Source organism: Megalops cyprinoides, chromosome 25, assembly GCF_013368585.1.
Source record: "Megalops cyprinoides isolate fMegCyp1 chromosome 25, fMegCyp1.pri, whole genome shotgun sequence".
NCBI lineage: Eukaryota > Metazoa > Chordata > Actinopteri > Elopiformes > Megalopidae > Megalops > Megalops cyprinoides.
The window spans coordinates 17450772-17468406 of record NC_050607.1 but is presented as its reverse complement, the minus strand read 5'-3'; the positions used below and the strand labels follow the sequence as shown (position 1 = coordinate 17468406).

General features: G+C 45.9%; 1 protein-coding gene across 1 annotated transcript in view; it reads left to right on the top strand.

Annotated features, from left to right (window-relative positions):
* Nucleotides 1-17635, top strand: part of LOC118771975 (SH3 and multiple ankyrin repeat domains protein 3-like) — a 285841-nt gene that overhangs the window by 16980 nt on the left and 251226 nt on the right. The window contains 1 exon segment of the mRNA XM_036520181.1: nt 7333-7386. The gene's annotated coding sequence lies outside the window, so the exon portion shown is untranslated.

Sequence of the window (17635 nt, the reverse complement as noted above, 5' to 3'; positions counted from 1 at the left end):
GTTCCCTGGCAGCTCGGGAGGTGCTAGGTTCCCTGTGTTTTTCTTTTTTTTTTTGCCTTCTTCTGAATTCCATTCTTCCCCCTCGTGGGTCTACCTCATAGTTTCCATGGCAACCCCTCAAACTAACAGTGCTCCCCCTCAGGTTGCCGCGAGTGGATGTGTTAGTCACTTAAATGTATCATTCTTTCTGTACTTCCCAGAAATGCACAGAGATAGCAACATCTCCATGGTTACAGCAAGGCCCTTGCCGTCCCGTGTTTATTAATGCATGCCGTGTTCCTATAAGGTAAGTAGGACAAGCGGCATTCCTCCTTTTTTTAATTAGACGCGAGGGCTGACGTACTGCATCTGGCGTTCCTTTAAGACCAGCGTGCTTTAGTGAGCTGTATCACTTGTCTTGTACTTTTTTATGCCGTTGACGGGGCTTTTAATTTTGGGGCGTCCTTTTTCCAATTTAACATACGACAGGTAGGGCACGGTTCGGAAACCGCCGCGAGGAGAGAGATCCGGAAATCCGAAACACCCGAGTTGCCAAATTCATCTGCGTGCTTTCGAGCAGGAAGCCTCGCGGTGCGTGCTGTTAAGGGCGCGTGCACGGCGCCCGCGTCCTCTCGGAGAAGGAGCGGACTGGTGCGCCGGCCGCCTGCGGCTGGGTTGAAGCAGGAAGCGCGATAACCCGCCCGTGCAGCCCTGCGCTGGGGGAATACCTGCGCGCTGAGAGGTGAGAGCAGGCGCGCCATCGGACCACAGAGAAAAGCGTGTTTTAGAGGGGGTGACAGAGAGTGCGGCGGTTTGATTAGCTCTGCCTGGGTCGGCAGCGGACGGCGTTTGCTCGGACACGTGTTTGTGTAATTAGCGTCAGGGAGGGTGCTGAGGGAATCTCTCTCAACCGAAGCGAAATCCTCCACAGAAAGCAACCCCCCATCTGAGGAGGCACAGCTGTTTTGGGGGATGGGTAGCTGGGGGGGGGGGGGTTATTGCATAATGCCGGTGACGTCAAGAGGGGTGCAGCGCAGGCTGATTGAGATGGAGCGTTTTCATCGGCACAGCCCTCACCGTGACAACAGGAGCAGAGTATCGGGCAGGGGCATCACTGGTCACGGCTAAAAGTTTCCATTAGCATGAGGTGGCTTCGTCCACACCGTGTCTTCAGCCTTGTCCCCAGAAAACTCATTTCGGGAAGTACGCTCATCAGCACAAGTGTTTATTAGCTGACAGTGCGGAATGTTTGTCGTGGCAGCACAAGCAATGCAAGCTTCACCGTTTCTTTTTCTTCTTCTTTTTTGCATAATAATAAGCAATGTCACGTGAGGGGCCAAGAAGGGCCTCTGTGGAGAGTCCCACTCATTCACCCCAGAGACACTGAGAGTCTCATTACGCCCATGTGCCCCTGGATTCAACACATTCCCCATGGAATGGGAAATCCAACATGTGGCCTCAGTTTGATCCACACCACAGCCAATCAGTGTGAAGAGACCCCTCCTACTTTTAGACCATGGAAACGGCATTGTCAGTGTTGTCAGCACCCTTAGTAGACCACCATATGAAGAAAAGAAATGCAAGTCCTCCAAAAAGGAAAATAAGAGCAGCTCGTATCTCGATGGATAGGAGGGTACTGCTTATTGAAAAGGCCTGTTGTCACAGCTCTGATCCCTCTGTAAATCTCCTCAGGGCATGATTAAATTAAACACTTTTCTGAAGAAATATACCCATGGTGTGGGTATTTTATGGGTCAAGTGTAGCTTGTAACTCTTGATTGAGGCGTATGTCTGAATTCTTTTAATTATAGGAGTTACCCCGTAGCGTGACAATCAGCTTCATAGCTGCTCCCACAATCTCCCATACTGTGAGTTGATGTGTGCTAATGGCCACAATCAGTGATCATCAATGCATATTGCCTCAGTTTAAGAAAGAAACTTTTACTCAGGAGACGGATGGCCCGTGTTTTCGCTCTTTGCCCTGTCAATCAAATCAAGGTTAGTCTTGTCATGCCCTTATTTACTGATTACCCAACAGTCCGGATTACGATAAACCATTATCTATTATTAAGCGCACTTACTATTAATTTCCACTTGTGATTATTTAAAAATAAAAAAATGACATGGCTGTGCATGTTGATTGCTTTGCGGCGCCGTAATCTTCTCACAGGGATGTCGAGGGATGACAGCACATCTGTAACCGTAAGGCTCTCGGTGTGAGTATTAATGTATGCATTTCCATTTCATGCACATTGATAGCAGGGGTGTGAGAGTACTGATTTCTCTCTATAGGCTGGTATTGTTATGTATATTGGGACTAATCACTGAAGAAGCTGGCAATGTGAGGCCCAGCCAGGAGAATTTATTAAACTGGAAAAGGAGCAGTGATTAGACACCTGCAGAAAAAAAAGACTACTCCCCCACATCCCTTAGTCTTATGATTGAGTGCCACCCAACTCCTCCCTGAAGTGATAATGAAATGATTATTGCGGTTGGGGGGGGGGGGGGGGGGGGGGTGAAAAATGTGACAATGGCACAATGAACAGCTTTGGAAATGCATTGGAATCAGATGCTAATTAGAGACAGTTTAATAACTTAAGTTCTGGAGGAAGCACCACGCCACCTCTACACCCCACCACCAATCAACTCCAGCATATAAATAGGATCACCCAAAACAACGGTTGTACAAGTTACCGATGACATATTACTGTAATATAAGTAATGTAATGCAAATAATATGTCAGTACTACCTCAGTATGGCAGCGGTGGATGACAGTACAGTTGGCTTTGTGTGGTTGTCCTCAGATACTACCCAGTGATTTGCTGGTGCTTGGTACCAAATGGTACCAAGCTCAGAAATGGCCCTGTGGTATATTTCTTGGTACCGGGGCACCAGCTCTTCTTTGTAAAAACATGTATAATACAAGAATAAGAAAACCCATGTATGTAATGTTCAATGCCACATTGATATATCAGATAGCCTTGCTAGCTAGCGAAAAACAGTGAACTATATCTGTATTCTCCATGTGCCTCTGTGTGGGGTCCTGCCACGGTCTGTTCTAAAGCAGCTAAAATGGAAATGTTTGTTTCTCCTCAAGAACGTCGAGTGACCCAGGTAAAGAAACCTTTGTTGTTTTTCATTTGTTTGTTGTGTTTTTTTTTCCCACAGCGAGTTTAAGTGCCTGTTCAGCTAATTTTATGATTAATTTCCTTTCCAAAATAAATGGCAGCAGCAGTTAGCCTGCTAAACCCAATGTATTTTTATTAAGGCTACTTTTTGAAATATTCACAATTTAATCAAAATAAATACTTTGAAACAGTTGGATGGGATTTATTTGCACTTCTACTGAGTTAAGAGTAATAATTATGACTTGCAGGACTCTGACGATAAATGGAACTGATTTTTTGGTCCTTTGTATTTAGGTGCAAAATTTTTGGCACTGGCACAGGCCTGATAATGGCTGCTTGGTGCATTCTGCAAATAGACAAGAGTTTTGCCAGAACATTCAGATACCAGCTGTTCAGCTGTCACCTGAGCCTCTGGGAGGTAAACTAGCTGCAGGTGGTCCTCTTAATATGGCGTTTGCCCTGTACTAACTCTCCCCTACACCAAAAACAGACCTTTCAGATGTGTCCCTGTACTCAGGGATGAAGGACCAGTCTCTCTGCTGGGTTCCAGTGTGGCATTGTGGGTAAGGACAGCCTGAAAGTTTCGGGTTCAGCCCCTAGATGGCCATTTGCTGTTTTGCTCTGTACCAGGATACTTCAGATCATTTACATCAGCAGATACATTCAGCTGTCTGATTGGGTAGTGTGTATACAAGTCACAATATGTAAAGGTGTCCATTAAGAAAAGTAACAATCCTAGTGTATAATCTATAAGTCATTTTTCTCCTTTAATTGATTTCAGGCACTAGAAAGGTAGGTAGGCAGGTGCCTTGAGCTTATGTATGTGTTAGACTCTTTGAAAACCTGTCCCTCCAGTTCAGAATGGCACTGCCACATATGTATAAAGTAGAGCGTAAACAGCTTTTCTAACCATTGTTTCCCTGGTTTAAACCCTGTTAGCTCATTATATTCACCTTTAACAACAGCATTCAGTGAATGTCTCCCTTTATCACTGGGGGAAAAATAAATTGGAGTCATTGCTTTGCATTGCTGTATTAGCTAATTACCTCTGTACTGAAAACTAACACCCCAGTGAGGTAATTACCCCTTGATGTGGTAAAGAAAGCCATTCAAGCACACGTTCAGTCACATTCACTTTGCCTTCTGTTGTCAGCATTAACCCCTTTTAGCTGCCCTTGTTTATAAATGGAAAAGACTGGGTCCAAGTCATATTGAGTAGGTGGGCAGGCACCGACTGCACTGCAATATGTATCGCTGTTTGCATTCCACAGGGCTTGTAAATTTGGCAGACCATTCAGTGGGACTGACAGCACATCAGGAACGACCAAAAGCCGTTTTAGATTACTGCGGATTAAGCAGGCAGCCATATATTGAGGTGGAATTGGCTCCTGTGTGGAGCTGCCATCTGTGGGCTGAGAGGAGCTGCTCCTCTCATTCATCCAAACCTGCCAGTCTATTCATCTTAAATCACTGACTCAGGGATTCTTCCTGTGCTCAAAAATCCTACTCAAAGAGTTGCCGCCGAGGGCTTTCAGGTGGAGCACCATCAGCGGCTCTTAAGCTGCAGGTCATGCCTGTAGCTTCCACCTTTACCTTCCTCTTGTAAGGCTGTTTGCGGTACTGTATCGTATCTTGTATTGCACTTGTGAAGCTGTTGTGGCACTTGTATTTACGATGGCATTAGCATTACCTGTCACGGCGCTGTGAGAGATTGATGCATGTTCAGACGCGTGTTTGGCGCATACTGCTGTTCTTGTGCCTTAATTGGATGCATTTTATATTCTTTCTGTGTAAGTTGCTCTAGATAAAAGTGTCTGTTAAATGACAAAATTACCTGGAGGAGGGCCTGTGCTTAAATCACAGAGGTGTTTTTTTTTTTTTTTCCAAAGTGAGCACCATGATGACTCATCATTCAACAGGCCAGTTCAAACACGGGACATAACCGGTAAACATGCCAATTGCAGAGTTCTGGAATTTCAGTTCCCATTTGTCCGTTTCCCAAAGCACATTAAACTTTTGCATAGATAGCGTCCCGGCCATTCAAAGAATTTGCAAAGGCGTCATCTTCGGTGTTTGATAGATACATAATTATGGTGAAGTCATTGTTTGGGTGAAAGCTTTTTCATGATCTTATTCCCAGCTGTACTGTTGGATGTTTCTGTAGAAAGTCCCATTACCAGCTGCTGCAACCTTCAGCTTTAATGAGACTTCCTTTTTGTTTTGCTGCCTGAAATTGCTCATTTTACAGAAACAAGAGATGAATTATCCCCTGAAGAAGCACACCTGTGTATCTGTTTAGTACTGCATTTCCCTTTCACTATTCCAAGGTTTGAAGCATTGCATTTTACAGGCCACTATACACCCCCTCCCAAGCAGCATCTCCAGAGTACCGTGTGATTGCTGTGTTTTTTGGTATGTTTTGGACTTGCAGATGGTGCCTGTGAAGGGCCTTTGTGTGGAGGCAGGTGATTTAGAGGCAGGAACCAATCAGGTGGCAACTACTGGAATGGGAACTGATAGGGATGCAGGGAACCCTGTGTGATTGCCGTGGCAATGCAGTGCCGTCAGGGAGTGTTACTGTTCAAAGCTGTGCCGGTGCCGAGAGAGGTGGCCCTCTTGACTTCTTCACCTGCCGGTGTCTCCAGCCTCTCTGATGCTCATTTACCTGGCTTCACACTGCTGTTCTCAGGTGCAGACTGTTGATTCCATTGAGCATAATCTCAAGTTGATTTCAGAGGCTCATCAAGAAAAGGCCAGGTGGCACATTGATTTTGATCAGAGTTTTTGAATGGACTTCTTCAGCAGGACAAGGAAGATCCCCTGCAAATGTGGAGAGTGAAAAGCAGCTTCATGCTCTCCCTCACTTTAAAGGAATCTGGACCCCTCAAAGCCCTCTTTGAAGGAGTCTGAGCCCCTCCTGGCTGAATCCTAGCTCTCTTTGAGCTCCCATGGTGGACCCGTCCTAGCTGAATCCCAGCTCTCTTTGAGCTCCCATGGTGGACCCGTCCTAGCTGAATCCCAGCTCTCTTTGAGCTCCCATGGTGGACCCATCCTGGCTGAATCCCAGCTATCTTTGAGCTCCCATGGTGGACCCGTCCTAGCTGAATCCCAGCTCTCTTTGAGCTCCCACGGTGGACCCGTCCTGGCTGAATCCCAGCTCTCTTTGAGCTCCCATGGTGGACCCGTCCTAGCTGAATCCCAGCTCTCTTTGAGCTCCCACGGTGGACCTGTCCTGGCTGAATCCCAGCTCTCTTTGAGCTCCCACGGTGGACCCGTCCTAGCTGAATCCCAGCTCTCTTTGAGCTCCCACGGTGGACCCGTCCTGGCTGAATCCCAGCTCTCTTTGAGCTCCCACGGTGGACCCGTCCTAGCTGAATCCCAGCTCTCTTTGAGCTCCCATGGTGGACCCGTCCTGGCTGAATCCCAGCTCTCTTTGAGCTCCCATGGTGGAATGTGTCCCAGACAGCAGGGGAACAGAGGGCACGTTTCAGTCAGCAGGGTGCCCCCACATGCGAGGCCCGACAGTGGGCACGGTGCCCACGACCCTCCTGCCTTTGAGCCAAGCTTCGGTAAAAGCGAGGGAGGGTAGGAGAGAACAGTGCAGCCCTTTCAGCACAGGCCAAAGAGGAAACAATGCTCATATGAAAGAGGCCTCTGCACCGGTCCCCGCAGTGTCTCGCTCATAGGCACCCCTCCTCAGTGACAGTGCTGTGTCCGGGCTGCGGGCTGTGCAGGTGGCCTCTTTGTAACGCACCTCACCTCACAGGATCAATATGCTCTCCTCTAGTAGCCCAGCTGCCCCTCTGTCCCCAGCAGCAGAGAACGTGAGACTCTAAAGACTCATACCTTTCCCTCATCTTCCTGACATCACAACAAGGCGTTTTCTGATAGATGGCGACTTGTCGATAAAGGTTTAAAATACGGATACAATCCTCTATTTGCTAATTGCGCACAATTTATCACCGGGTTTTCATCATCCATTACCAGGTTGATTACCCTCTTAACACTTAATGTAATATCCGTGGAGGAACGTAAGGCGTGATTAATCGAAACCAATTTGTTAATAAGATGCCGTGGGTCGGTTTTGTGAGATACAGCTTGATAACTGTGGATGTGGCTTGTCTCGTGGTTTGATTGCCTGGCTGAATTCTCGGAATCAGCATTCTCTGACCACCTCTGGCGGACGATCCGTATTATGATCTCTCTGTTTGTGTTTCTGTTTCAGGGCCGAGGAGAAACGGACTGTAACGCCGTAAACCCATCTTCTCTGCTTAATAAGGTGAGGCTCGTTAAGGTGGGGACCGTGTGCTGCAGTTCAGGTTTGGTTGATGTGCGTTGTATTGTGGTGTGGTATGTAACAATGCAGTTGCACACTGCTGTGAAAATAATGTAAGGGGAACATAAGGATAACATTATTGGCAATTACAATTATGTAATGCTATAAGCATATATTGCCGTTTATGATATGTGTCACTTTACTGTCATTTATTGCTTGTAAGTAAAAATTGCAACAGTGAAGCATTGCAGAATACATTGCACATATGAAAATCACAGTCATACATTCTACTATATTTTCATTTCATACCGCATTCTTATTACACACATCTGTAGAAAGTAGATACAGCTTCCTATTGCAAAAGCCGTGTGCACTCTTGCCCTGTGTTAACTCTCAGCTGTCTCTGAGTGTGATGGTTGCATTCTGGGTTACATAAGGGTTTTATGGGAAGTCGCTCATCCCTAAGACTCCTGCTGCTGAGGTCTTCAGGGACTCCCACCTGTCGTCCCACCTCTGCCTGTGCTGAGGGTTCTTGGGTTCTTGACAGAACTATCCCAATGTTCAAATTCACCCTCAGTAGAATGCGATAAGCCTCCTGTTATTGACTGATCTGTCTGATTGGTGGACTTCCTGTGTAAACTTACACGTGTGTAAACTTTATGTGTATGACCATTTTTTAGTTGTGTGACATTGAAGATTAAAGCATTACTGTAGGTTCAAAGAGGTGTTTGTTAGCAGTTACATGTGAGTGGGTAATTTTAGCCGAGCAGCAGTGTTTCGGAGCATGTTTCACCTCTGGCCTGAGGGCACGTCTTTAAGGACTGCTGGTTTGTTCCAAGTCAGTTTCCTTCTAATTTCTCTGCTCATTGTTCTCTTGTCCCTCTGCCTCACTCAGATGGAAAAACAGGAAACTGTCTCGTGCATATTCCTATTATTTTAGCATAAGAATGCTTTCCATGAGTTATCACACAGGGTGGTGCTACACACACTATAAATAGCACAGAGTTCATAATGACTTTGCATTGTCTGTTACTGTTTTTAGCAGAAGCCTCCTCCAAGTGTGTGCTGGGTCTCTCTAAATCAGCACATTATACTTGGATCCACATAAATCAATTAGACTCAGTGGTGTAAACTCAGCATTGGGGAGGTTGCAATAACTGGACTTTGTAGTTATAATCAACAATGCTGTCAAAAACAAAGAATACTGTAGCATTTGTGCCCAGCAGCTGCTGCACTCAGTTCAGTTTGAAACACAGGGCACCTTGGCAGGCATTCAGAGACCCATCCCCCCTCTGACAGCTTTTGCTTTGCATCATTGCTTGCATTTTAAGACTCCTGTTTAACATGCACCCTCCTTCAGTGTGTTATGCTGCGATGTATAAATCATTAAGAAGATGAGGTGGGCGTGAGAGACCAACAAAACTGCACCTACCTCCCTGAACTCACTACTATAAGCCTATGTCCCCTCCCGACCACTACGCTCTGCTACCGAATGGCGTCGGGTGGTCCTGTCACATCGTGGTACAAAAATCCCTATCCAGAACTTTCTCCATCATAGGTCCCTGGTGAATGAACTTCCGCACTCCACCTGATCTGCTGAGTCCCTCACTATCTTCAAGAAACATCTGAAGACACAGCTCTTCCCCACTCACCCGAACAGCTGAAATGCTACCACCTAAAGCATTTTCTTACAGCTTAATCTTTGTTTTCCTCAAAAACTTTTCAGATTGGTTTCATGCACTTGTACCTCTATTAGCTAGCTTGTACATTGTCTGGCCAACTATTGAAACTATTGAAAAATATTAGAAGCTGCACTTCTTATATTGTTGACTCCTTATACGGCTATTTGCTGGTGTTGCACTCTGCCTCACTTGTAAGTCGCGTCTGCCAAATGAATAAATGTAATGTGAAGGAGAGACACCCACCCTGCTTTTACAGCGGGTGTTTTGGGAAACGTGGAGCAGAGCGCTGTCCTCTGGACCGCCGTCGGGGAGGATTGCTGACCCTGACCCGCAGTGCAGAGCCTGCTCTTCATTAGCGCTGATTGAGCCGGGGCTTTCAGCCTGAGCTGCCGTGCTCGTTCTATACACTCCTCGCACAGCGGGGGGGGAAGCTCTCTCACTGAAGTGCTTCTTTGTCAGTCAGTCAGCGCGGCGCTCGCTAACAACCGGCTCTCCCTAACCGTCATTTTTTGCAAGAGACTCCTTAGCCAGTATTGGCATGTTGCTTTGAAGCACACCACGCTGTGTCTTTAGAAAGAAGGCGTCCGTCCCGGCTAATCGGGAGATGCTGATTAACTGAGGCGGGAGCCGTCTGTCAGAGAAGCTGTCCTGCCTCCGCTATCACCGCTGGCTGCTGTGGTGATCATATGTGCAGCAACACATGGGCTACCTGAACGTCTGATTCCTGCATGCCTGAATCACTGACATCCCTCATTACTGTAGGCTTTGCTGTTAATTTAGCACAGTTACTCCTGTTCTTAATTTACCCGAGAAACAGGGAAACTGCTTAGAAGAGCGCTATGCTTTGTTCTCTAAAGTATGTCTGTCTTTTACACTTAACATAATTAGAAAATGAAACCCAGGGACAAAGTATGTGAAGTGAAATATGCTGGACAGACCCAGTTATTACTTTATGAAAACTTGGTATGTTTGGCCAAGACGCCATACCACCCCAGGTCACTTTTAAATGAGCATCATTATGTAGCAGAATTATAGATAAGTTATGATTGCATGTGCTGGCTTTGTTTGTTTGCCTTGTGTTCTGCCTCTATCCCTCAGTCCGTGTAGCTGTTTCTCTCTACAAATCCTGCAACGTGCAAAGTCTTATGTTTTTAGTTGGAGCCTGCAGCTGAGATGAGCTGATAACACAGACGCTGTCTCCCAACAGTTGGAACATACACACACACACACACACACGCACACACACACACACACGGTAAAACCGGCACAATCATTACAGCATCCGGAGGGGCTGTTTAATTCAGCCACAGACATTTTCCCCGATGTTGTTTGCATCTTTATTACGTTTCTGGTGACTGAAATGAAAGCGCCTTGAAAAGTTTATTCTTGTTAATTAAAAATGTGGCTAAATGAAAGCTAAGTTAAGCTCTGCCATTAAGCTTGGAGCAGGCTCCAGGCTTTATGATGAGATTAGTAATGTGGTGCAAGGAGAAAATCTCCTTAGCAAAGTAGGCAGTTTGCTGATGAGTGAGTGTGAGATTATCGGAGGGGGTGGTGGGAGAGGGAGTGTCATACATATAGACATGAATTTGAAGCGCCTTGAGTTTTCAATTTAAGAATTCACACATGCATATACACAAACACATACACACATATATTTACCCCCCGCACACACACACACACACACACACACACTCTAAGCCAGGAATACAGTCCTGCTGTTCACTTTTTCACACACATATGCACACACACAGGCACACACACAACAGTTTGTGAGTAGTTGATACAGAGCTATCAAATTAAAATAGGACATAATGTTATTACAAAGGCACTGTTCATTGTTCACTTTTTAGAATTTTAAGCTCCTTCTGCCACTTTCAGCCATGACTCTGTTGCAGACAGCAGCAGTCTGAGGTAGCAGGACATCACATGAAAAAGGAAACACAGTTTAGACCAAACTCAGTATTAGACTGCAGTTAAGTACATTTTTCATACCTCCTGTATCCTGAAAATAATCACTAACAGCAGGGATTATTTCTATACGTAACTATAACCTCCAGGGTGCAGCGTGAGAGGGAGTGACATATGGTTTATTATGTGTGTCTTTAAAAACATATGCGCATTAAAAGTTCCTTTCTCAAATTCAGTGCGCTGCCAAACATTTCAAAATATGCAAATCAAGAATGCATAGTCAGTAGTCTCGCTGCTTAATTTCTGTCTCGAGCGCATCATCTGAGTCTAGTCTTAACTGGACCAGCTGTTGTGTTGGAGATGCGTTTGTGTTCGCTCTCGATCCCGTGGGACACTAGCCTTCACAGCCCCACAGAATCACTCAGCTACCCTGCGGTGTGTGTCAAACCACACCCCCTGGGCCTGCAGTACCCTCTGCTCTGTCCTTCTGGACTTTCACTCCTGTGCAGTTTGGTGATTCTGTCCCAGAACACTTGCCTTGTCTTCACTTTTGTTGCGCTGGTTCTATTTCTTATGTTGCTGCCCCAGCCCAGCATAACCCACTATTACATTACATTACACCCACTTGGACCGTATAACATCTCAATTGCCTTCAGCTGGCTGATAACATTCAGGGTGTTTCTCAAATGGCCATAACTTTACATATTTAGATGTGAACTGCTTGCAAGTGCCGCACTGTTTGCTAAATTTCTGAATGTGTTTATGATTCCAGGAAATAGGCTTACAGAAAGCTAACATAATTTGCCCTGTGCTGCTCGTTTCTTTGGCTCTCTCTGTGTAGTAAGTCCTATTTGACAAGTTCACACGTGCTCCAGCAGTGCGCTCAAGTGTCACTCGGTGCTTGCCAGAGCGAAAAGCACACCCTCAAAGAGCAGAAAGCGAGACGGCGTTCGTCGCCACGGCAGCCGGGGCAGGAAGTCGCAGTCCACCCGTCTCCCTTCCCCCCCCTCCCCCCTCCCGCTCTTTCTCTCCTGAGGAGTCGCCGGCGTTGATGGGCAGATTTTATCTCGGGCTCTGTCACATTGTTCAGCGCTGTTTAATTAGCAGCTGCTTTGTTACCAAAAGTTCCTCTTCAAGTTTGGCTCCGGCTTGTCAGGCGGGCCCAGGGAAGGCAGTCCTTCATTAGATTCTCACCGATCGCTTTATCTCTGCTGCGCATCTCTTCCAGATGACTTACAGTGACACGGACACTCGGGCACGGGGGGGGGGAGACACGTTCACCCAACTTTAAAAAAGGTAGATTAGGCAACTATTTAAAATCTCTTCAGATAACTCATTAAAGGAGCACGGGAGGTTTGATTGATTGAATTATTAAACTGCTGTCAAAGAGATGTGGAATGGAGGCAAGATTGAGCTCGGAGCTGTATTCACTGTACGGGACCCGTGACAAACAGATTGCGGAGCTGCTCTGCCTTCCTGTTGCTGTGTCTCGTAATGCAGTGTGACCGATGGATATTACAAAGATATCGGTCTCATAAAAGCAGAAATACTCATTCAGACTGTAAATGTCATTTTGAATAACAACTCGCAATTATTATCCCTGCTGAGAAAAAGGCCACGGCGCAAAAAGCAAAATATTACATTATTCATCGTCCTTTCACAGATGTCACTGCTAAGAAATTTTTTTCCCTCGCACTAGATGAGATGGTTTCTGGATTTCTTACCCTCCACAAAAGCGTATATAAACCGTCTGACATGTTTAATCTGGACTTCACTGTAATTGGACAGTGTTAGCTCTCTTTGAATTCTGCATATGAGGAATTAAAGGTGATCTCTGGAAAGGAGGACGCAGGAGTGCTGAGAGTGCTGATCAAAGTACCTGGGAGACTGAAATATGCAATCTTCCTCGTGTCCAAAAGCAACCCTGAAAGTGATTTAATTGGCAGAATAGCCCGTAAGCGCTGTAATCATGCAATTATATTCAGCTGTGGCAGAATACTAAGTAGGGCATTTATCCATTAAGTAATTTCTAAAATATGGGGAAATAATGGGGAAATTGTAGTGATTCTGAGATTACAAAGTGAAACAGAGCCATCATCGCCAGCTGGAAAAATTCAGTCTGATTGTTAATGTTTGTTTACCGTTATATTAGAGGAGTCAAGTATTCTGGTAAGTAGCATGAACTTTGTAATGAAACCTCCTTAAACTGTGGGGCAGAGACTGGAGTGACACAAACCTACCAATGCACAGACTGCTAAGGGGAAGTCTGTTCCTTTGCCCTTACGCTCTGTTGTTGGGTGAGAGATGCAAGAGCACATAGGCAACTGCTGCCAACCAATCAGTGCGCTGGGTGTGGAAAACATGGAGGGCGGCCTGGCAGGAATGAGTGAAACAGGGATTGATATCAGTCTCATTGATTTTAATGAGGATGCTGATTGATCTGGAAAGCCTGGGGATAACAAAACACTTTCAAAGACGCACAGGGACCACAAGGTTAAAGTCAACTTTGATGTGGGAAGTTGAGCGCTGTGCTCTGGATCACTGAGGGGTTTTTTGTTTCTGTTTGAAAAAATGAGACCCCATCTCCAGCAGAACCTGCCTGGCTACTTTAATTGACCACAAGAATGAAAACGCCATATGCCTGTTGCTGTTGACAGTTTTTCCACATGAATGGGAGTTGTTTGGCACCTTCTTGTTTGCCGTTTGGATTTCCTGTTAGATCTCCTGCAGGCAAAGTTGCGCGTGTTCTTTTTGACAAACCGTGGAACATCTTGACGGAGTTGAGCATCGCGTTTCCTGTTGCCGTTTATTCTAAGCCAGGTAAAAACTTCCCCCAGTTCCCTCAGACCTGCTCAGCTGCTGTTGCCAGTGACTGTGTTTATAAAGGGGGCCAGTTCCTGTTGCTGTGGATTTGTGTATTCGGGCTGAGGAGCTGGAGAGAGCTCACAGGAAAGGCGCGGGCGTCACCACCGCCATCGATGTGTTTTTCTCAAGATGCTTGTTTTTCAGACTCCTGTTCCAGGCTGATGAAGTACAAGTCCTCAGTCATTCTCGCACAAACAAGTGTTTTTTTTCTTTGCAGCAGCACTTTTCTGAGGAAATTTGTGTTTCATCTACTGTCCATTCATACATTTAAAGCAATGCTTACTGCAGTACAGTATTTTAAATACAATATTTACTGAAGCATAGATATTACATGGTTAAAACACACAGCTGTGTCTCACTCTGGATCTGAATCTGCAACCCTCCAGTTATGAGTCTGGTTTCCCCCTATCTGTCAGTGGGGGTCAGGTATCATACAGCTATGTGCCCTGTAAAGGGATTGCAGGTTTCAGTCCATCAGGGGGGTTTGGGCTGTGTCTATATTTAGATCCTTGTCTGTTGTTTTTCCCACTCCAAACCGCAGCACTGTAGTTTCCTTTCATAACCCTTTTCTAACCTTTCTCCAGTTTCACTGCCCTCATGTCCGTTTCCTTATCTGTATCATTAATGAAATTTAAATTCAACCGCTAACAGTGTCCCGATGCTGTCTGGGATCGTGCTGTTACTCTGTGAATAATTCATGCCGAGAGGGTTTTTTTATTTAAAAAGTGCAGCAAAAAAGGGTGTACACTTATTGGACAAAAAATAAAAAATGGCAGCGCTCTCACTTCAGCAATAACCTGGAAACAACCCTCACAGGACATAATTTACCCAGGCAGCAACAATGCGGGCAGAATGGGCTGGACAGAATATATTAACTCCCCTCAAAGTGCTCCACAGCTCGCTCATTTATGCGCTGCGATCCAAGGGATTTAGCATGGAGGCTTGAGTCAAATGTCTGCCTGTGGTGGAACTAAGGGTCAAATTTAAAAGCCCAAGAATCAATACTGCTCCCTTAGATTTAGAACGAGCACATTTAAACAACTTTTGGTAAATATATAAAGAAAGCCAGGCGGCTATATAATGGGAGTTTTGATCAAAATCAGAAATCAAACTCGCGACAGTCAGAAGGTGTTTGCCACAATGTGTGCTGTCAGTTGATTTGTAAAAGTTAAGGGGAAAAAAGAACGTTTGAGAACCAGTGTTTGAGAGCTCCCAAAGTGAAGCACGCGAGTAAAGCTTCTCTGAGGACTGAGGCCCTCATCCTTCACCGTTCACCGAGAAAGAGAGAGCAAACCCAGCGGAACAGCAGGGTCGGGATTTCATCAGAAGGCATGTGGAGCAATGAACCGACCGAATGGCTAAAGGACGCGTCCCAGAGCCCCTCTGCAGCCTGCTTTCTGTGGCTGCATTTAGCCGGCTGTGCTCCGCTGGGCTCGGGCCCGCGATGGCACAGCTGCACCGCTCCGCTGCCAACAGGGGCCTCGGCTCTGGGGTGCAGTGCCGCGACTCAGCGGGTTACCTGGCTGGAATGAAGCCCCCCAGCAGCCCCACGGATAAGCCACCGCCAATTACATTCTGCAGCGGCGTTAGCCTGTGGCGTTATTTATAGTGGCCAGCCTGCGCAGGAATAGATGCTTAGCCCTGATCCTATTAGCTGTATTGATGTAAGGAGCGCTGCCGCTACAGCGTCCGCCTGGGAGTTCTTTCGCGTCCCCCAAGACTCTTAGACACGCTGTCTCCATGCTCTGCGCTGGGCCGGTACGTGCATTTCTCTTCCCGTTTCTGCGAGCGAGTGTTGCCGTGGCAGGTGTTGCTGTGAGAGTGCGGCTAAGCGGAGTCGCTGTGTTGAGTTTGGTCATGCGTCACAGGGGCCGTCGTTGACTGGTCTGTCCTGTCTAACTTAACCGAGCGCACAAGCTCGCTCTCGTAACGGTCTCACGCCAACCGTTTGCCTGTTAGATACAATCTGTCAGCTGGCTTTGACTCACCACTGACGTCTAAAACAGCTCGGCTCTTGGGTACAGAATCTGTTTTTGTTTTAATTGGGGTTGTTCATCTGGCCAAGACCATTAGTCCAATCCTCAGCCTGGCTCCAGCTGCCAGAGCAATAGAGAAAGCACACATATGTTTAGAGTCACGACCATGCTCTTTGCATGTCTGTATTTGACAGTTAAAATGTCTAACTTTGTTATGTGGAGATAAAGGCATCGCGGTTGCTGTTCACTGGAGTAGTATATGGAAGGCATGCATTTATAGGTTTAGTGGGATTGCTTTTGATAGGTATAATCCCCCGTGTTAAATCGGCCACCGTGTCTGGCACACATGATCCCCAATCCCAGGATCCACACCGCCTGTCAGAGGACACTCTGATCTGAGGACATTCTGATCTGAGAGCATGGGGCAGGCTATGGGAAAGCTTAGGATATTTCAGATATTTTTGATACTTTGGATACTTGCGGTGTTTGGTGCATGGAGCGAGTCCATTACGGGCTGCTGTGTTCGTGATTGGAAGTGCGGACGTATTCACCGTGGGGCCCTTTTCACCGCTGTTCTGTCTGCCAGTAATGAAGGCAAATGAAAATCAAAATTCTGAAACTGCTCTGCTTTGGTGATTGTAATTTGTAAATCATACGGCTAGAAACACCAATAAAAAATTGGTCTTGTGGAGCAAAATGTCGTTTATTATGAATTACTTTTGTCAGTAGTGGTTGTTCTGATTATATGAAGTTTTTTTTTTTTGAAATTTCATCAGTTGAAACGCTTTCTGCGTGGATACTCAGTTGCATATAATCTAATGGCCCTTCTTCATCCCACCCAATACTAATGAATAATAAATAACCTTTTAACAATACTTAATTTCATAAATGTATGTTGCTAGGCTTTAAGCTTCCTTTTGTGAGAAGCTAATAACAGCATGGATTTTAAGAAGTCCCGTACAGTTGAAGCCAGCCTTTTTCTCCTAATAGCAATGTCTTTTCATACAATGTCCTTCATGCAAAATAGTCCATACAGCATTACCGAATTAAAAACACAATGGGACTGAGTATGACCCATTTCAGTGGAGCCCCCTTTCAGATAAAAGAGTATTCAACACCGGCCTAAGCCATCACTGATTAAAAAGCAGCCTCAGTATCATCCTGTCTTATTACTTTAATCCTTTCCAAATAATTGCATGGCATTTAGATTAAATAATTATCCCAAAGGCACTTTTATGATGCGAAGGCATGAAATGTGTCACAATGTGATCATATTTGAAAGACTTTTCCAAAGTTGCTCTGCAAGGGCTGTGAAACTTTGTATGCCGACCAGTATCTGGCAGTGGGAGAAAGCTATCGATCAACTAGTGAGAATGGGAAAAAGGGTACAGGAGGTTAAAGGTTGTGCTGTATTTCAGAGAGGCGCTGATGGGACCTGAAGTCCATAGCTTGTCTTCCCAGCACACATTTAAAACAGCTGTGGACTTCAGCTCACAGTATGCTCACCCCTCCACTTCCTCTCACCACTATACATGGGCATAATTTAGTGCCATGAATGCAAAAGTGAAAACGGGAGCATTGTAGGGATTTTTCTATATGAGATTCGGCTGAGATTATTTCGGTTGTTTGGACCTCCTATTGTGGTTGCAGGTCTGAGGCAGGAATAACCATGCGGTTTCTTCCTGTTCTTTTCAGTCTGAAGCTGTAGCCCCTGGGAATGTGCAGAGTCAGTCTCCCTAAACCCCCTGAAGCGTTCCAGCCAGCAGTGTGGTAGTGCAGGGACTGCTGAGTCCTTAAAAAGAGAAAAAAAAACAAGTC